Below are 17,696 nucleotides of genomic sequence, written 5' to 3' on the forward strand. Positions count from 1 at the left end.
TCACAGAAACACACGGCTACTGTAACTGGAGAACAAAGATGGCTACGGCCAATCGAAACGACTCTTATGTAAATACGTGCAGGAATGTTCACACCCCCAAAATACGGCAAATAATCTGTAATTATAGAGACATTTTTGCAACGTAAATACAACGACTTAATGACACTAAAACGATGTTCTGATGGAATAAAAACATTCTTTAACATTCCTACTGTGTTTATCGGCCGATTTTAAAGTATCGTTTTTGACCGCGGCGGAGGCCCGCATGCGCGTCAAAACAGGAGTCGGTCACGCGTTCACGCCTCGCTCCGACGCTTCCGATGCGCCACTGTTCTATTTCCAGGCGTTTATCCAGCCGCGCGGCAGACCGCCCTGAAGAAGAACGACTGACATTTTTTAGAATCTGATCTCGGGTCAGAATGGGTTAATCAGCCCAGTGTGTGTCCCAGTGGAAACCTCGTGTGAATCTGATCTCAGGTCAGAATGGGTTAATCAGCCCAGTGTGTGTCCCAGTGGAAACCTCGTGTGAATCTGATCTCGGGTCAGAATGGGTTAATTAAAAGCATGGAAAGCATCTGTCAATTTAGGTTTTAGCTCTACAACTATCTATCCAGATGGACATCACATTGGTTGGCTATTCAAAAATAGCAGATCTCCTTGTGTTCTGCACTACGGAGACCTTGTTAGAAACACTGTGAACATGTTTTGCCAAATCTTTGAATAAACATAGAGCACACAGTCGCTTCTCCTCAGGAACGCCAGTATAGAGCGTCGCAGTCCCGCCCCTCCTAGGCTTTTCTTAAAGTATTTATTTAAAGACGGTTACGCCGCGGACAAAGACAACTCGGATCGTGACAAATCATGACAATGAACACAATATTTTGGGGCCGATCAAATCATTAGAAAGAAGAAAATAAAGGCAGGAGACAACAATATTGTTTTTCTTCTTATAAATTATTTGATCGGCCCCAAAACATTGTGTTCATTGTCATGATTTGTCACGATCCCAGTTGTCTTTGTCCGCGGCGTAACCGTCTTTAAATAAATACTTTCAGAAACGGCTATGGGGAGAAATGCATTGGGATTCATTTCCTGGGCCGCTCGCCGTTCTGAAAGGGGGAGGGACTGAAAGGGGGAGGGACTGCGAAGCTCTGTATCTGCCAACCTCGACTGCCAAAAACACCAGATCTTAATACATGTAGTTGATTTTTGGGGATACTTTTGAGAACCAATGACATAATGCCGGGTCTCATGTACACCACAAGTCGACCAATTAAGACGATGTGTTTTCAAATGAAAGTCGCACGTTTTGAGAATATATATATATATTTTAATGTAGCAAATAGCCCACGTCCTCACTCACTCACCAGGAATACAGGGCCATCCCATGTAATTTAGTAAAGGATCATTTTCTTCCGTAATATATAATTAAAAAAGTGAAACTTTCATATTTTCAATTCATTGTGCATAAAGTGAAGTATTTAAAACCTCTTTTTTATTAACCGCATACATTAATATACTTGGCAAAATTAATATACTTTTCAGATGGTCGACATTTCTCGTTTAAAAAGAAAATATTTTTTGAGTATAGTCTCGTAAAATATTCTAATTCATTGGGATAGGATTTTTTGGTTTGCGTGAGCTGTACGCCATAATCGTCAAGATTAAAACAAAAAAGGTTTTGCTTAAATACTAATATTACGGAAGAAAATTAACTTTTACTAAATATTCTAATTACATGGGAGGGACCCTGTGTGTGTGTATAGAGTCCCTCCCCCTTTCAGAACGACGAGTGGCCCAAGAAATGAATCCCAATGCATTTGTCCTTTATTTATTTAACCCATTCTGACCTGAGATCAGATTCATACGAGGTTTCCACTGGACACACACTGGTCTGTTTAACCCATTCTGACCTGAGATCAGATTCATACGAGGTTTCCACTGGACACACACTGGTCTGATTAACCCATTCTGACCTGAGATCAGATTCATACGAGGTTTCCACTGGACACACACTGGTCTGTTTAACCCATTCTGACCTGAGATCAGATTCATACGAGGTTTCCACTGGACACACACTGGTCTGATTAACCCATTCTGACCTGAGATCAGATTCTAAAAATGTCCCCGTTATCAATATATCTTTGGGCTTAACAAGCCTGTTATGGAGCATATACTGTAGCGGCCCATGACGTCATGTTTAAACAATCAAGACAAGAACCGGCGATCAATAAATAAATGTAATCATCCACGCTGGCACAAACATGTCTGTCTAAAAGTGTATTGATACCTGACGACCATGCAGCGCTGTGCCGATAAGTGTATTGATACCTGACGACCATGCAGCGCTGTGCAGATAAGTGTATTGATACCTGACGACCATGCAGCGCTGTTCAGATAAGTGTATTGATACCTGAAGAACCATGCAGCGCTGTTCAGATAAGTGTATTGATACCTGACGACCATGCAGCGCTGTTCAGATAAGTGTATTGATACCTGACGACCATGCAGCGCTGTTCAGATAAGTGTATTGATACCTGACGACCATGCAGCGCTGTTCAGATAAGTGTATTGATACCTGAAGAACCATGCAGCGCTGTTCAGATAAGTGTATTGATACCTGACGACCATGCAGCGCTGTGCAGATAAGTGTATTGATACCTGATGACCATGCAGCGCTGTTCAGATAAGTGTATTGATACCTGACGACCATGCAGCGCTGTTCAGATAAGTGTATTGATACCTGACGGCCATGCAGCGCTGTTCAGATAAGTGTATTGATACCTGATGGCCATGCAGCGCTGTTCAGATAAGTGTATTGATACCTGACGACCATGCAGCGCTGTTCAGATAAGTGTATTGATACCTGACGACCATGCAGCGCTGTTCAGATAAGTGTATTGATACCTGACGACCATGCAGCGCTGTTCAGATAAGTGTATTGATACCTGACGACCATGCAGCGCTGTTCAGATAAGTGTATTGATACCTGACGACCATGCAGCGCTGTTCAGATAAGTGTATTGATACCTGACGACCATGCAGCGCTGTTCAGATAAGTGTATTGATACCTGACGACCATGCAGCGCTGTTCAGATAAGTGTATTGATACCTGACGACCATGCAGCGCTGTGCAGATAAGTGTATTGATACCTGACGACCATGCAGCGCTGTTCAGATAAGTGTATTGATACCTGATGACCATGCAGCGCTGTTCAGATAAGTGTATTGATACCTGACGACCATGCAGCGCTGTTCAGATAAGTGTATTGATACCTGACGACCATGCAGCGCTGTGCAGATAAGTGTATTGATACCTGACGACCATGTAGTGCTGTTCAGATAAGTGTATTGATACCTGATGACCATGCAGCACTGTTCAGATAAGTGTATTGATACCTGACGACCATGCAGCGCTGTTCAGATAAGTGTATTGATACCTGACGACCATGCAGCGCTGTGCCGATAAGTGTATTGATACCTGACGACCATGCAGCGCTGTTCAGATAAGTGTATTGATACCTGATGACCATGCAGCGCTGTTCAGATAAGTGTATTGATACCTGGCGGCCATGCAGCGCTGTGCCGATAAGTGTATTGATACCTGACGACCATGCAGCGCTGTTCAGATAAGTGTATTGATACCTGACGACCATGCAGCGCTGTTCAGATAAGTGTATTGATACCTGACGACCATGCAGCGCTGTGCAGATAAGTGTATTGATACCTGACGGCCATGCAGCGCTGTTCAGATAAGTGTATTGATACCTGACGACCATGCAGCGCTGTTCAGATAAGTGTATTGATACCTGACGACCATGCAGCGCTGTTCAGATAAGTGTATTGATACCTGGCGGCCATGCAGCGCTGTGCCGATAAGTGTATTGATACCTGACGACCATGCAGCACTGTTCAGATAAGTGTATTGATACCTGATGACCATGCAGCGCTGTTCAGATAAGTGTATTGATACCTGATGACCATGCAGCGCTGTTCAGATAAGTGTATTGATACCTGACGGCCATGCAGCACTGTTCAGATAAGTGTATTGATACCTGACGACCATGCAGCGCTGTTCAGATAAGTGTATTGATACCTGACGGCCATGCAGCACTGTTCAGATAAGTGTATTGATACCTGACGACCATGCAGCGCTGTTCAGATAAGTGTATTGATACCTGATGACCATGCAGCGCTGTTCAGATAAGTGTATTGATACCTGACGACCATGCAGCGCTGTGCAGATAAGTGTATTGATACCTGACGACCATGTAGTGCTGTTCAGATAAGTGTATTGATACCTGATGACCATGCAGCACTGTTCAGATAAGTGTATTGATACCTGACGACCATGCAGCGCTGTTCAGATAAGTGTATTGATACCTGACGACCATGCAGCGCTGTGCCGATAAGTGTATTGATACCTGACGACCATGCAGCGCTGTTCAGATAAGTGTATTGATACCTGATGACCATGCAGCGCTGTTCAGATAAGTGTATTGATACCTGACGACCATGCAGCGCTGTTCAGATAAGTGTATTGATACCTGACGACCATGCAGCGCTGTTCAGATAAGTGTATTGATACCTGGCGGCCATGCAGCGCTGTGCCGATAAGTGTATTGATACCTGACGACCATGCAGCGCTGTTCAGATAAGTGTATTGATACCTGACGACCATGCAGCGCTGTTCAGATAAGTGTATTGATACCTGACGACCATGCAGCGCTGTTCAGATAAGTGTATTGATACCTGACGACCATGCAGCGCTGTTCAGATAAGTGTATTGATACCTGACGACCATGCAGCGCTGTTCAGATAAGTGTATTGATACCTGACGACCATGCAGCGCTGTTCAGATAAGTGTATTGATACCTGATGACCATGCAGCGCTGTTCAGATAAGTGTATTGATACCTGACGACCATGCAGCGCTGTGCAGATAAGTGTATTGATACCTGACGACCATGCAGCGCTGTTCAGATAAGTGTATTGATACCTGACGGCCATGCAGCGCTGTTCAGATAAGTGTATTGATACCTGACGACCATGCAGCGCTGTTCAGATAAGTGTATTGATACCTGACGACCATGCAGCGCTGTTCAGATAAGTGTATTGATACCTGGCGGCCATGCAGCGCTGTGCCGATAAGTGTATTGATACCTGACGACCATGCAGCACTGTGCCGATCAGTGTATTGATACCTGATGACCATGCAGCGCTGTTCAGATAAGTGTATTGATACCTGATGACCATGCAGCGCTGTTCAGATAAGTGTATTGATACCTGATGACCATGCAGCGCTGTTCAGATAAGTGTATTGATACCTGACGGCCATGCAGCACTGTTCAGATAAGTGTATTGATACCTGACGACCATGCAGCGCTGTTCAGATAAGTGTATTGATACCTGACGGCCATGCAGCACTGTTCAGATAAGTGTATTGATACCTGACGACCATGCAGCGCTGTGCAGATAAGTGTATTGATACCTGACGACCATGCAGCGCTGTTCAGATAAGTGTATTGATACCTGATGACCATGCAGCGCTGTTCAGATAAGTGTATTGATACCTGACGACCATGCAGCGCTGTTCAGATAAGTGTATTGATACCTGACGACCATGCAGCGCTGTTCAGAAGTACGCTTTGAATGTGAACGTACAGCCAACAGTTTCTTTAATATTATTTTAGTGGTAAAAAGGTCAGTTGCCTTCCGCCTGTTGGAAACAGTGTTGTTTTCGTCGACTAAAACTAAGACGAAAAATGTTCGTCGACTACCTTTTTTCACTGACTAAAACTAAATAAAAACGAATCTATGATTTTATGCTGGGTTTGATGCTGAAAATAGCAGATATACAATCTCACAACGCGTTGCACTCCGACGTGTTGTGAGATTGTATATCTGCTATTTTCAGCATGCAACCAAAGTGTAAAATATGTCATTACAACGACACCAAGGCCTGTCAGAACACATTTTAGTCGACTACATCAACTGTAGATTTAGTCGACTAAAATCATTTGACATTTAGTCGACTAAAACTAGACTAAACACTAGAACATTCCAGGTGACTAAAATGTGACTAAAACTAAGTGAAAGCTATTCAAGAGACTATGACTAAAACTAAAATAGAAATTTGCTGCCAAAAACAACACTGGTTGGAAAAGTACTGTATTTGAAGGCCCTTAGTAAAATGCACTGGTTCCATTCAGAACTCATTGTCCACAAAATAATAGAAAATGTTCGATCAGAACCTGATCGATATTATGGTTAGAGTCGTTATCAATAAACATTACTTCATCCCTAATCATCATAAGAAAAAAGTGATTGGGTGTGTTCTGCTGCCCCCTTGTGTCTGGAATAGATTGACTACTGGCAGTCAGGCAGTAAGTATATTTACATAGTAATAATGGCAGTAAGTATATTTACATAGTAATAATGGCAGTAAGTATATTTACATAGTAATAAAGTATACTGCACTTTAGTACAATTTTGAGGTATTTTGCTTAAGTGGGAGTTTATCAAATTTGCAGTACTTTTACGTATATATTGTACTTTTACTTGTACTTTGGTTACTAGTTTGTATATTTTTTATATTACAAAACATAGATTAACCACTTCAGCCATATAGTGTGTGTGTGTGTGTGTGTGTGTGTGTGTGTGTGTGTGTGTGCGCGCGCACGTACATACATTTCAGCCATTTGAAAATGGCAATTTACAAGCTCACAATGGGTCGCATTGTGAGTTTATAGATTAGCTATTCTCAAAATATGTTCTATACATTTGATAACTTAAAATGGGACATTCTGCATATTTAGTACTTTCCACTGTTGGTATTTTAATATATATATATTTTGATGCCAAAACCTTTTGTACGTACTTTTACTCATCTTCAACCGCTTATCCATAGTCTGGTCGCGGGGGCAACATCTCCACCCAGGGCTCCAGACTAACTTTTTCACAGGTAGCACTGGTGCCACCTACCTTTTCATTTGGTAGCGCCACCAGAAATTAGGTAGCACCATTTTTTTCTTTGTATAGCGTGGTATTATTACATGATCTTATCGTGCCCCCACATAGGGCGCCATTTATTTATGTTGTGGTTTCCAACATTAAAGGTTTGAATCATAAAACCCCCTACAAAGGTCACTGTGTGAAAAACAGCAACCTACCTGGTTATACTTCAAAACACTGTAGATGGTTTGAACCCAACACAAAGTCACTAAAGGCAATATTTATATTCCACACACAGAAAGTCAGTTTAAGGTTTTGTGTTGAAAATTAAATGCAGTCCAAACCTTTGGGATTAATAAAGTGACAATTTGTACAATATCCCATTACAATTATCCAAATTAATTCCTTATTATAATATTTTTACATTTTGGAAAAAATCTTTTGCAATGTGAAATGCCACCGAATTCTTAATCATTTTCCTTGTCTTCATGGGCCAAGTTGGCCAACTTGTGAAAGCTGCATACTTTTATTGTGAAGGCAAAAGTTTCTAAATGCTCTCAGAGCCTGCATATCTCCGCGTGCTGAAAATAGCTGATCTACAAGCTCACAACATGTCGCGGACGCGACGCGTTGTGAGCTTGTAGATCAGCCATTTTCAGCACACACTTTGTACGACGAAGAATAAATCAGGCATCAGTGCTCTTCACTCACTGGGAGGGAGATTAATGTATTTTGTTGGCCGATCATCATGTATGGACACAGGCTACCTCCTCGATGCAAACATAACAAGCTTTGGAAGCTATTTTTCGTGGCACATTATATGTTTAATCAAACAACAAGTTTACCTCCTCACTTATTGTTTGGGTCGGGAGCTTACAGTCTATGGTCGGGAGTCGGCTGTCTGTGTAGATCATGACTGATCATGCAGTTAGATATGCGCGCTGCGCTCCAGTGAAATTGTACAGCTGAGAAAGATTAGTTAATTTGTGTCGGATAAACTGCGTTCAGACCTGAATATATATTCGCCTCGCCCTCGGTTCGTCCAGTTTGTACCGCGGCAGGTCGCGCTGCGCCTGTTTGCGCAATTATCGTCTTTGCATTGACTTTGCAGGCAGGCAGAGAGAGAGAAAGAGAGGGGATTCGATTGAGCCAAAAGAAAGTAATACTTTATTATCGCACTACTAATAGCCGCCCGGTGCCCGTGCCTCAGTGTTGAGACGGAGTAAAAATAAATAAATAAACGGATCGTTTTTCTTTCTTTTTTCCGCACATTTCCAAGTATCACCGGTGCGACCTCATTCAATTTTAAGTATCACCATAAGAAATTAAGTCGCATATGCGACCTAATAGGTCGCACGCTGGAGCCCTGTCTCCACCAGAGAGCTCCAGACTTCCTCCTGGGGGGATCCCACGACGTTCCGGTCTGTCAGATTGACCATACAGTCGGTCAGGTGCACCGTGGGGCCTGTCAGATTGACCATACAGTCGGTCAGGTGCACCGTGGGGCCTGTCAGATTGACCATACAGTCGGTCAGGTGCACCGTGGGGCCTGTCAGATTGACCATACAGTCGGTCAGGTGCACCGTGGGGCCTGTCAGATTGACCATACAGTCGGTCAGGTGCACCGTGGGGCCTGTCAGATTGACCATACAGTCGGTCAGGTGCACCGTGGGGCCTGTCAGATTGACCACACAGTCGGCCAGGTGCACCGTGGGGCCTGTCAGATTGACCATACAGTCGGTCAGGTGCGCCGTGGGGCCTGTCAGATTGACCATACAGTCGGCCAGGTGCACCGTGGGGCCTGTCAGATTGACCACACAGTCGGCCAGGTGCACCGTGGGGCCTGTCAGATTGACCATACAGACGGTCAGGTGCACCGTGGGGCCTGTCAGATTGACCATACAGTCGGTCAGGTGCACCGTGGGGCCTGTCAGATTGACCATACAGACGGTCAGGTTCGCCGTCGGGTCTGTCGATACCTCACAGGGATTTAATTACAGTTAACCGATGCCACCTGCAGTGTCTCACCCCCGTGGCCCCCATGCTCAATTATTTAAGCGTTCACACGCACGGTGGCCTCTGGTTTCTTTCCAAGATGCTGTATATAGGCTATAGCTTCATGTCCGTCCGTCCGTCTGCCCGTCCGTCTGCCGGGGTAAAGACAGAAATACCCTCTGCTACACGGGCTGTATGTGTTCCACTGTCATAGGCCGACATCCAGCCAATGACGGGTTCCGCTTTGGCGTGCTGAAATCCACCGCGTCGGGTGAGAGGTTGTGTCCGCCGCTAACGGAAGAGAACAGACCGGACTTCGGCTGACGTTCAGGTATAGGCGTTATGCTTCCCCCCCCCCCCCCGATTTTTCAATTCTGTTGTGCTCTTATAATAATTGCGTCTTATGTTTTTATTTACAATTTTAGGCATTTTACCAGACGCTCTTAATCCAGAGCGATTTACATTAAGCAGGAACAAAAAGCATGGGAATACATCGCATACATAAAAAGTAGTTATCATGAAATATGCGTAAGCTAAGAACGAAACAGTGGAATATCTATATAATGAAACTACAGGCCCTACATATAAACTATACATATATAGGCCTATATGACTATATACAATGCAATTATAGTGCCGTCTACATAACATGCTATAAGTCTGTATCAGATGCTATCTAAGTCTACAGAAAGTTCTATCTAAGGGGGTGGGGTAAGTTCTACGGGCCATGATGGAGTCTGAACAGGTGGGTTTTCAGACCAAGGCGGAAGATTGGGAGTGAGTCTGTAGTTCTGACTGCAATGGGAAGTGCATTACATAGTTTAGATTGGGAGCGAGGCTGCAGTTCTGATTGGGAAGTGTTGGAGCCAGAAGGGAGGAGAGTCTGGGACGCGTGGAGCGTTGTCCAGGGTGTTTTAGAGAAGGGAGAAGAGTCTGGGACCTGTGGAGCGTTGTCCAGGGTGTTTTAAAGAAGGGAGAAGAGTCTGGGACGTGTGGAGCGTTGTCCAGGGTGTTTTAGAGAAGGGAGAAGAGTCTGGGACGTGTGGAGCGTTGTCCAGGGTGTTTTAGAGAAGGGAGGAGAGTCTGGGACGTGTGGAGCGTTGTCCGGGGTGTTTTAGAGAAGGGAGAAGAGTCTGGGACGTGTGGAGCGTTGTCCAGGGTGTTTTAAAGAAGGGACAAGAGTCTGGGACGCGTGGAGCGTTGTCCAGGGTGTTTTAGAGAAGGGAGAAGAGTCTAGGACGTGTGGAGCGTTGTCCAGGGTGTTTTAGAGAAGGGAGAAGAGTCTGGGACCTGTGGAGCGTTGTCCAGGGTGTTTTAGAGAAGGGAGAAGAGTCTGGGACCTGTGGAGCGTTGTCCAGGGTGTTTTAGAGAAGGGAGAAGAGTCTAGGACGTGTGGAGCGTTGTCCAGGGTGTTTTAGAGAAGGGAGAAGAGTCTGGGACCTGTGGAGCGTTGTCCAGGGTGTTTTAGAGAAGGGAGAAGAGTCTAGGACGTGTGGAGCGTTGTCCAGGGTGTTTTAAAGAAGGGAGAAGAGTCTGGGACGTGTGGAGCGTTGTCCAGGGTGTTTTAGAGAAGGGAGGAGAGTCTGGGACGTGTGGAGCGTTGTCCAGGGTGTTTTAGAGAAGGGAGAAGAGTCTGGGACGTGTGGAGCGTTGTCCAGGGTGTTTTAGAGAAGGGAGGAGAGTCTGGGACGTGTGGAGCGTTGTCCAGGGTGTTTTAGAGAAGGGAGAAGAGTCTGGGACGTGTGGAGCGTTGTCCAGGGTGCTTTAGAGAAGGGAGAAGAGTCTGGGACGTGTGGCGCGTTGTCCAGGGTGTTTTAGAGAAGGGAGAAGAGTCTGGGACCTGTGGAGCGTTGTCCAGGGTGTTTTAGAGAAGGGAGAAGAGTGGGACGTGTGGCGCGTTGTCCAGGGTGTTTTAGAGAAGGGAGAAGAGTGGGACGTGTGGCTCGTTGTCCAGGGTGTTTTAGAGAAGGGAGGAGAGTCTGGGACGTGTGGAGCGTTGTCCAGGGTGTTTTAGAGAAGGGAGGAGAGTCTGGGACGTGTGGAGCGTTGTCCAGGGTGCTTTAGAGAAGGGAGAAGAGTCTGGGACGTGTTGAGCGTTGTCCAGGGTGTTTTAGAGAAGGGAGGAGAGTCTGGGACGTGTGGAGCGTTGTCCAGGGTGTTTTAGAGAAGGGAGGAGAGTCTGGGACGTGTGGAGCGTTGTCCAGGGTGCTTTAGAGAAGGGAGAAGAGTCTGGGACATGTGGAGCGTTGTCCAGGGTGTTTTAGAGAAGGGAGAAGAGTCTGGGACGTGTGGAGCGTTGTCCAGGGTGTTTTAGAGAAGGGAGGAGAGTCTGGGACGTGTGGAGCGTTGTCCAGGGTGCTTTAGAGAAGGGAGAAGAGTCTGGGACGTGTGGAGCGTTGTCCAGGGTGTTTTAAAGAAGGGAGAAGAGTCTGGGACGTGTGGAGCGTTGTCCAGGGTGTTTTAGAGAAGGGAGAAGAGTCTGGGACGTGTGGAGCGTTGTCCAGGGTGTTTTAGAGAAGGGAGAAGAGTCTGGGACGTGTGGAGCGTTGTCCAGGGTGTTTTAGAGAAGGGAGAAGAGTCTGGGACGTGTGGAGCGCTGTCCAGGGTGTTTTAGAGAAGGGAGAAGAGTCTGGGACGTGTGGAGCGTTGTCCAGGGTGTTTTAGAGAAGGGAGGAGAGTCTGGGACGCGTGGAGCGTTGTCCAGGGTGTTTTAGAGAAGGGAGAAGAGTCTGGGACGTGTGGAGCGTTGTCCAGGGTGTTTTAGAGAAGGGAGGAGAGTCTGGGACGTGTGGAGCGTTGTCCAGGGTGTTTTAGAGAAGGGAGAAGAGTCTGGGACGTGTGGAGCGTTGTCCAGGGTGTTTTAGAGAAGGGAGAAGAGTCTGGGACGTGTGGAGCGTTGTCCAGGGTGTTTTAGAGAAGGGAGGAGAGTCTGGGACGTGTGGAGCGTTGTCCAGGGTGTTTTAGAGAAGGGAGAAGAGTCTGGGACGTGTGGAGCGTTGTCCAGGGTGTTTTAGAGAAGGGAGGAGAGTCTGGGACGCGTGGAGCGTTGTCCAGGGTGTTTTAGAGAAGGGAGAAGAGTCTGGGACGTGTGGAGCGTTGTCCAGGGTGTTTTAGAGAAGGGAGAAGAGTCTGGGACGTGTGGAGCGTTGTCCAGGGTGTTTTAGAGAAGGGAGAAGAGTCTGGGACGTGTGGAGCGTTGTCCAGGGTGTTTTAGAGAAGGGAGGAGAGTCTGGGACGTGTGGAGCGTTGTCCAGGGTGTTTTAGAGAAGGGAGAAGAGTCTGGGACGTGTGGAGCGTTGTCCAGGGTGTTTTAGAGAAGGGAGGAGAGTCTGGGACGCGTGGAGCGTTGTCCAGGGTGCTTTAGAGAAGGGAGGAGAGTCTGGGACGCGTGGAGCGTTGTCCAGGGTGTTTTAGAGAAGGGAGAAGAGTCTGGGACGTGTGGAGCGTTGTCCAGGGTGTTTTAGAGAAGGGAGGAGAGTCTGGGACGTGTGGAGCGTTGTCCAGGGTGTTTTAGAGAAGGGAGAAGAGTCTGGGACGTGTGGAGCGTTGTCCAGGGTGTTTTAGAGAAGGGAGGAGAGTCTGGGACGCGTGGAGCGTTGTCCAGGGTGTTTTAGAGAAGGGAGGAGAGTCTGGGACGTGTGGAGCGTTGTCCAGGGTGTTCTAGAGAAGGGAGGAGAGTCTGGGACGTGTGGAGCGTTGTCCAGGGTGTTTTAGAGAAGGGACAAGAGTCTGGGACGTGTGGAGCGTTGTCCAGGGTGTTTTAGAGAAGGGAGAAGAGTCTGGGACGTGTGGAGCGTTGTCCAGGGTGTTTTAGAGAAGGGAGAAGAGTCTGGGACGTGTGGAGCGTTGTCCAGGGTGTTTTAGAGAAGGGAGAAGAGTCTGGGACCTGTGGAGCGTTGTCCAGGGTGTTTTAGAGAAGGGAGAAGAGTCTGGGACGTGTGGAGCGTTGTCCAGGGTGTTTTAGAGAAGGGAGAAGAGTCTGGGACGTGTGGAGCGTTGTCCAGGGTGTTTTAGAGAAGGGAGGAGAGTCTGGGACGTGTGGAGCGTTGTCCAGGGTGTTTTAGAGAAGGGAGAAGAGTCTGGGACGTGTGGAGCGTTGTCCAGGGTGTTTTAGAGAAGGGAGAAGAGTCTGGGACGTGTGGAGCGTTGTCCAGGGTGCTTTAGAGAAGGGAGGAGAGTCTGGGACGTGTGGAGCGTTGTCCAGGGTGTTTTAGAGAAGGGAGAAGAGTCTGGGACCTGTGGAGCGTTGTCCAGGGTGTCTTAGAGAAGGGAGAAGAGTCTGGGACGTGTGGAGCGTTGTCCAGGGTGTTTTAGAGAAGGGAGAAGAGTCTGGGACGTGTGGAGCGTTGTCCAGGGTGTTTTAGAGAAGGGAGGAGAGTCTGGGACGCGTGGAGCGTTGTCCAGGGTGTTTTAGAGAAGGGAGAAGAGTCTGGGACGTGTGGAGCGTTGTCCAGGGTGTTTTAGAGAAGGGAGAAGAGTCTGGGACGTGTGGAGCGTTGTCCAGGGTGTTTTAGAGAAGGGAGAAGAGTCTGGGACGTGTGGAGCGTTGTCCAGGGTGTTTTAGAGAAGGGAGGAGAGTCTGGGACGTGTGGAGCGTTGTCCAGGGTGTTTTAGAGAAGGGAGAAGAGTCTGGGACGTGTGGAGCGTTGTCCAGGGTGTTTTAGAGAAGGGAGGAGAGTCTGGGACGCGTGGAGCGTTGTCCAGGGTGCTTTAGAGAAGGGAGGAGAGTCTGGGACGCGTGGAGCGTTGTCCAGGGTGTTTTAGAGAAGGGAGAAGAGTCTGGGACGTGTGGAGCGTTGTCCAGGGTGTTTTAGAGAAGGGAGGAGAGTCTGGGACGTGTGGAGCGTTGTCCAGGGTGTTTTAGAGAAGGGAGAAGAGTCTGGGACGTGTGGAGCGTTGTCCAGGGTGTTTTAGAGAAGGGAGGAGAGTCTGGGACGCGTGGAGCGTTGTCCAGGGTGTTTTAGAGAAGGGAGGAGAGTCTGGGACGTGTGGAGCGTTGTCCAGGGTGTTCTAGAGAAGGGAGGAGAGTCTGGGACGTGTGGAGCGTTGTCCAGGGTGTTTTAGAGAAGGGACAAGAGTCTGGGACGTGTGGAGCGTTGTCCAGGGTGTTTTAGAGAAGGGAGAAGAGTCTGGGACGTGTGGAGCGTTGTCCAGGGTGTTTTAGAGAAGGGAGAAGAGTCTGGGACGTGTGGAGCGTTGTCCAGGGTGTTTTAGAGAAGGGAGGAGAGTCTGGGACGCGTGGAGCGTTGTCCAGGGTGTTTTAGAGAAGGGAGAAGAGTCTGGGACCTGTGGAGCGTTGTCCAGGGTGTTTTAGAGAAGGGAGAAGAGTCTGGGACGTGTGGAGCGTTGTCCAGGGTGTTTTAGAGAAGGGAGGAGAGTCTGGGACGTGTGGAGCGTTGTCCAGGGTGCTTTAGAGAAGGGAGAAGAGTCTGGGACGTGTGGAGCGTTGTCCAGGGTGTTTTAGAGAAGGGAGAAGAGTCTGGGACCTGTGGAGCGTTGTCCAGGGTGTTTTAGAGAAGGGAGAAGAGTCTGGGACGTGTGGAGCGTTGTCCAGGGTGTTTTAGAGAAGGGAGAAGAGTCTGGGACGTGTGGAGCGTTGTCCAGGGTGTTTTAGAGAAGGGAGGAGAGTCTGGGACGTGTGGAGCGTTGTCCAGGGTGTTTTAGAGAAGGGAGAAGAGTCTGGGACGTGTGGAGCGTTGTCCAGGGTGTTTTAGAGAAGGGAGAAGAGTCTGGGACGTGTGGAGCGTTGTCCAGGGTGCTTTAGAGAAGGGAGGAGAGTCTGGGACGTGTGGAGCGTTGTCCAGGGTGTTTTAGAGAAGGGAGAAGAGTCTGGGACCTGTGGAGCGTTGTCCAGGGTGTCTTAGAGAAGGGAGAAGAGTCTGGGACGTGTGGAGCGTTGTCCAGGGTGTTTTAGAGAAGGGAGAAGAGTCTGGGACGTGTGGAGCGTTGTCCAGGGTGTTTTAGAGAAGGGAGAAGAGTCTGGGACGTGTGGAGCGTTGTCCAGGGTGTTTTAGAGAAGGGAGGAGAGTCTGGGACGCGTGGAGCGTTGTCCAGGGTGTTTTAGAGAAGGGAGAAGAGTCTGGGACGTGTGGAGCGTTGTCCAGGGTGTTTTAGAGAAGGGAGGAGAGTCTGGGACGCGTGGAGCGTTGTCCAGGGTGTTTTAGAGAAGGGAGGAGAGTCTGGGACGTGTGGAGCGTTGTCCAGGGTGTTCTAGAGAAGGGAGGAGAGTCTGGGACGTGTGGAGCGTTGTCCAGGGTGTTTTAGAGAAGGGACAAGAGTCTGGGACGTGTGGAGCGTTGTCCAGGGTGTTTTAGAGAAGGGAGAAGAGTCTGGGACGTGTGGAGCGTTGTCCAGGGTGTTTTAGAGAAGGGAGAAGAGTCTGGGACGTGTGGAGCGTTGTCCAGGGTGTTTTAGAGAAGGGAGGAGAGTCTGGGACGCGTGGAGCGTTGTCCAGGGTGTTTTAGAGAAGGGAGAAGAGTCTGGGACCTGTGGAGCGTTGTCCAGGGTGTTTTAGAGAAGGGAGAAGAGTCTGGGACGTGTGGAGCGTTGTCCAGGGTGTTTTAGAGAAGGGAGGAGAGTCTGGGACGTGTGGAGCGTTGTCCAGGGTGCTTTAGAGAAGGGAGAAGAGTCTGGGACGTGTGGAGCGTTGTCCAGGGTGTTTTAGAGAAGGGAGAAGAGTCTGGGACCTGTGGAGCGTTGTCCAGGGTGTTTTAGAGAAGGGAGAAGAGTCTGGGACGTGTGGAGCGTTGTCCAGGGTGTTTTAGAGAAGGGAGAAGAGTCTGGGACGTGTGGAGCGTTGTCCAGGGTGTTTTAGAGAAGGGAGGAGAGTCTGGGACGTGTGGAGCGTTGTCCAGGGTGTTTTAGAGAAGGGAGAAGAGTCTGGGACGTGTGGAGCGTTGTCCAGGGTGTTTTAGAGAAGGGAGAAGAGTCTGGGACGTGTGGAGCGTTGTCCAGGGTGCTTTAGAGAAGGGAGGAGAGTCTGGGACGTGTGGAGCGTTGTCCAGGGTGTTTTAGAGAAGGGAGAAGAGTCTGGGACCTGTGGAGCGTTGTCCAGGGTGTCTTAGAGAAGGGAGAAGAGTCTGGGACGTGTGGAGCGTTGTCCAGGGTGTTTTAGAGAAGGGAGAAGAGTCTGGGACGTGTGGAGCGTTGTCCAGGGTGCTTTAGAGAAGGGAGAAGAGTCTGGGACGTGTGGAGCGTTGTCCAGGGTGTTTTAGAGAAGGGAGAAGAGTCTGGGACGTGTGGAGCGTTGTCCAGGGTGTTTTAGAGAAGGGAGAAGAGTCTGGGACGTGTGGAGCGTTGTCCAGGGTGCTTTAGAGAAGGGAGAAGAGTCTGGGACGTGTGGAGCGTTGTCCAGGGTGTTTTAGAGAAGGGAGAAGAGTCTGGGACCTGTGGAGCGTTGTCCAGGGTGTTTTAGAGAAGGGAGAAGAGTCTGGGACGTGTGGAGCGTTGTCCAGGGTGTTTTAGAGAAGGGAGAAGAGTCTGGGACGTGTGGAGCGTTGTCCAGGGTGTTTTAGAGAAGGGAGAAGAGAGAGAGAGAGATAGATGGAGCACACGCTGCTGATCTTTATAATCCTCCCTAATCTCTCTGTCTGCCATCATTGAAACTCATCTCTGTCGGACGGAAACCTCACATGTCCTCAGACTAGGATGAAACCTCACATGTCCTCAGACTAGGATGAAACCTCACATGTCCTCAGACTAGGATGAAACCTCACATGTCCTCAGACTAGGATGAAACCTCACATGTCCTCAAACTAGGATGAAACCTCACATGTCCTCAGACTAGGATGAAACCTCACATGTCCTCAGACTAGGATGAAACCTCACATGTCCTCAAACTAGGACGAAACCTCACATGTCCTCAGACTAGGACGAAACCTCACATGTCCTCAGACTAGGATGAAACCTCACATGTCCTCAGACTAGGACGAAACCTCACATGTCCTCAGACTAGGATGAAACCTCACATGTCCTCAGACTAGGATGAAACCTCACATGTCCTCAGACTAGGATGAAACCTCACATGTCCTCAGACTAGGATGAAACCTCACATGTCCTCAGACTAGGATGAAACCTCACATGTCCTCAAACTAGGACGAAACCTCACATGTCCTCAAACTAGGATGAAACCTCACATGTCCTCAAACTAGGACGAAACCTCACATGTCCTCAAACTAGGACGAAACCTCACATGTCCTCAAACTAGGATGAAACCTCACATGTCCTCAAACTAGGACGAAACCTCACATGTCCTCAGACTAGGACGGAAACCTCACATGTCCTCAGACTAGGACGGAAACCTCACATGTCCTCAGACTAGGACGGAAACCTCACATGTCCTCAAACTAGGATGAAACCTCACATGTCCTCAAACTAGGATGAAACCTCACATGTCCTCAAACTAGGATGAAACCTCACATGTCCTCAAACTAGGATGAAACCTCACATGTCCTCAGACTAGGATGAAACCTCACATGTCCTCAGACTAGGATGAAACCTCACATGTCCTCAGACTAGGATGAAACCTCACATGTCCTCAGACTAGGATGAAACCTCACATGTCCTCAGACTAGGATGAAACCTCACATGTCCTCAAACTAGGACGAAACCTCACATGTCCTCAGACTAGGACGAAACCTCACATGTCCTCAGACTAGGATGAAACCTCACATGTCCTCAGACTAGGATGAAACCTCACATGTCCTCAGACTAGGATGAAACCTCACATGTCCTCAAACTAGGACGAAA

Source organism: Protomyctophum parallelum (assembly GCF_964188405.1).
Source record: "Protomyctophum parallelum genome assembly, chromosome: 17".
In the NCBI taxonomy this organism is placed as follows: Eukaryota; Metazoa; Chordata; class Actinopteri; order Myctophiformes; family Myctophidae; genus Protomyctophum; species Protomyctophum parallelum.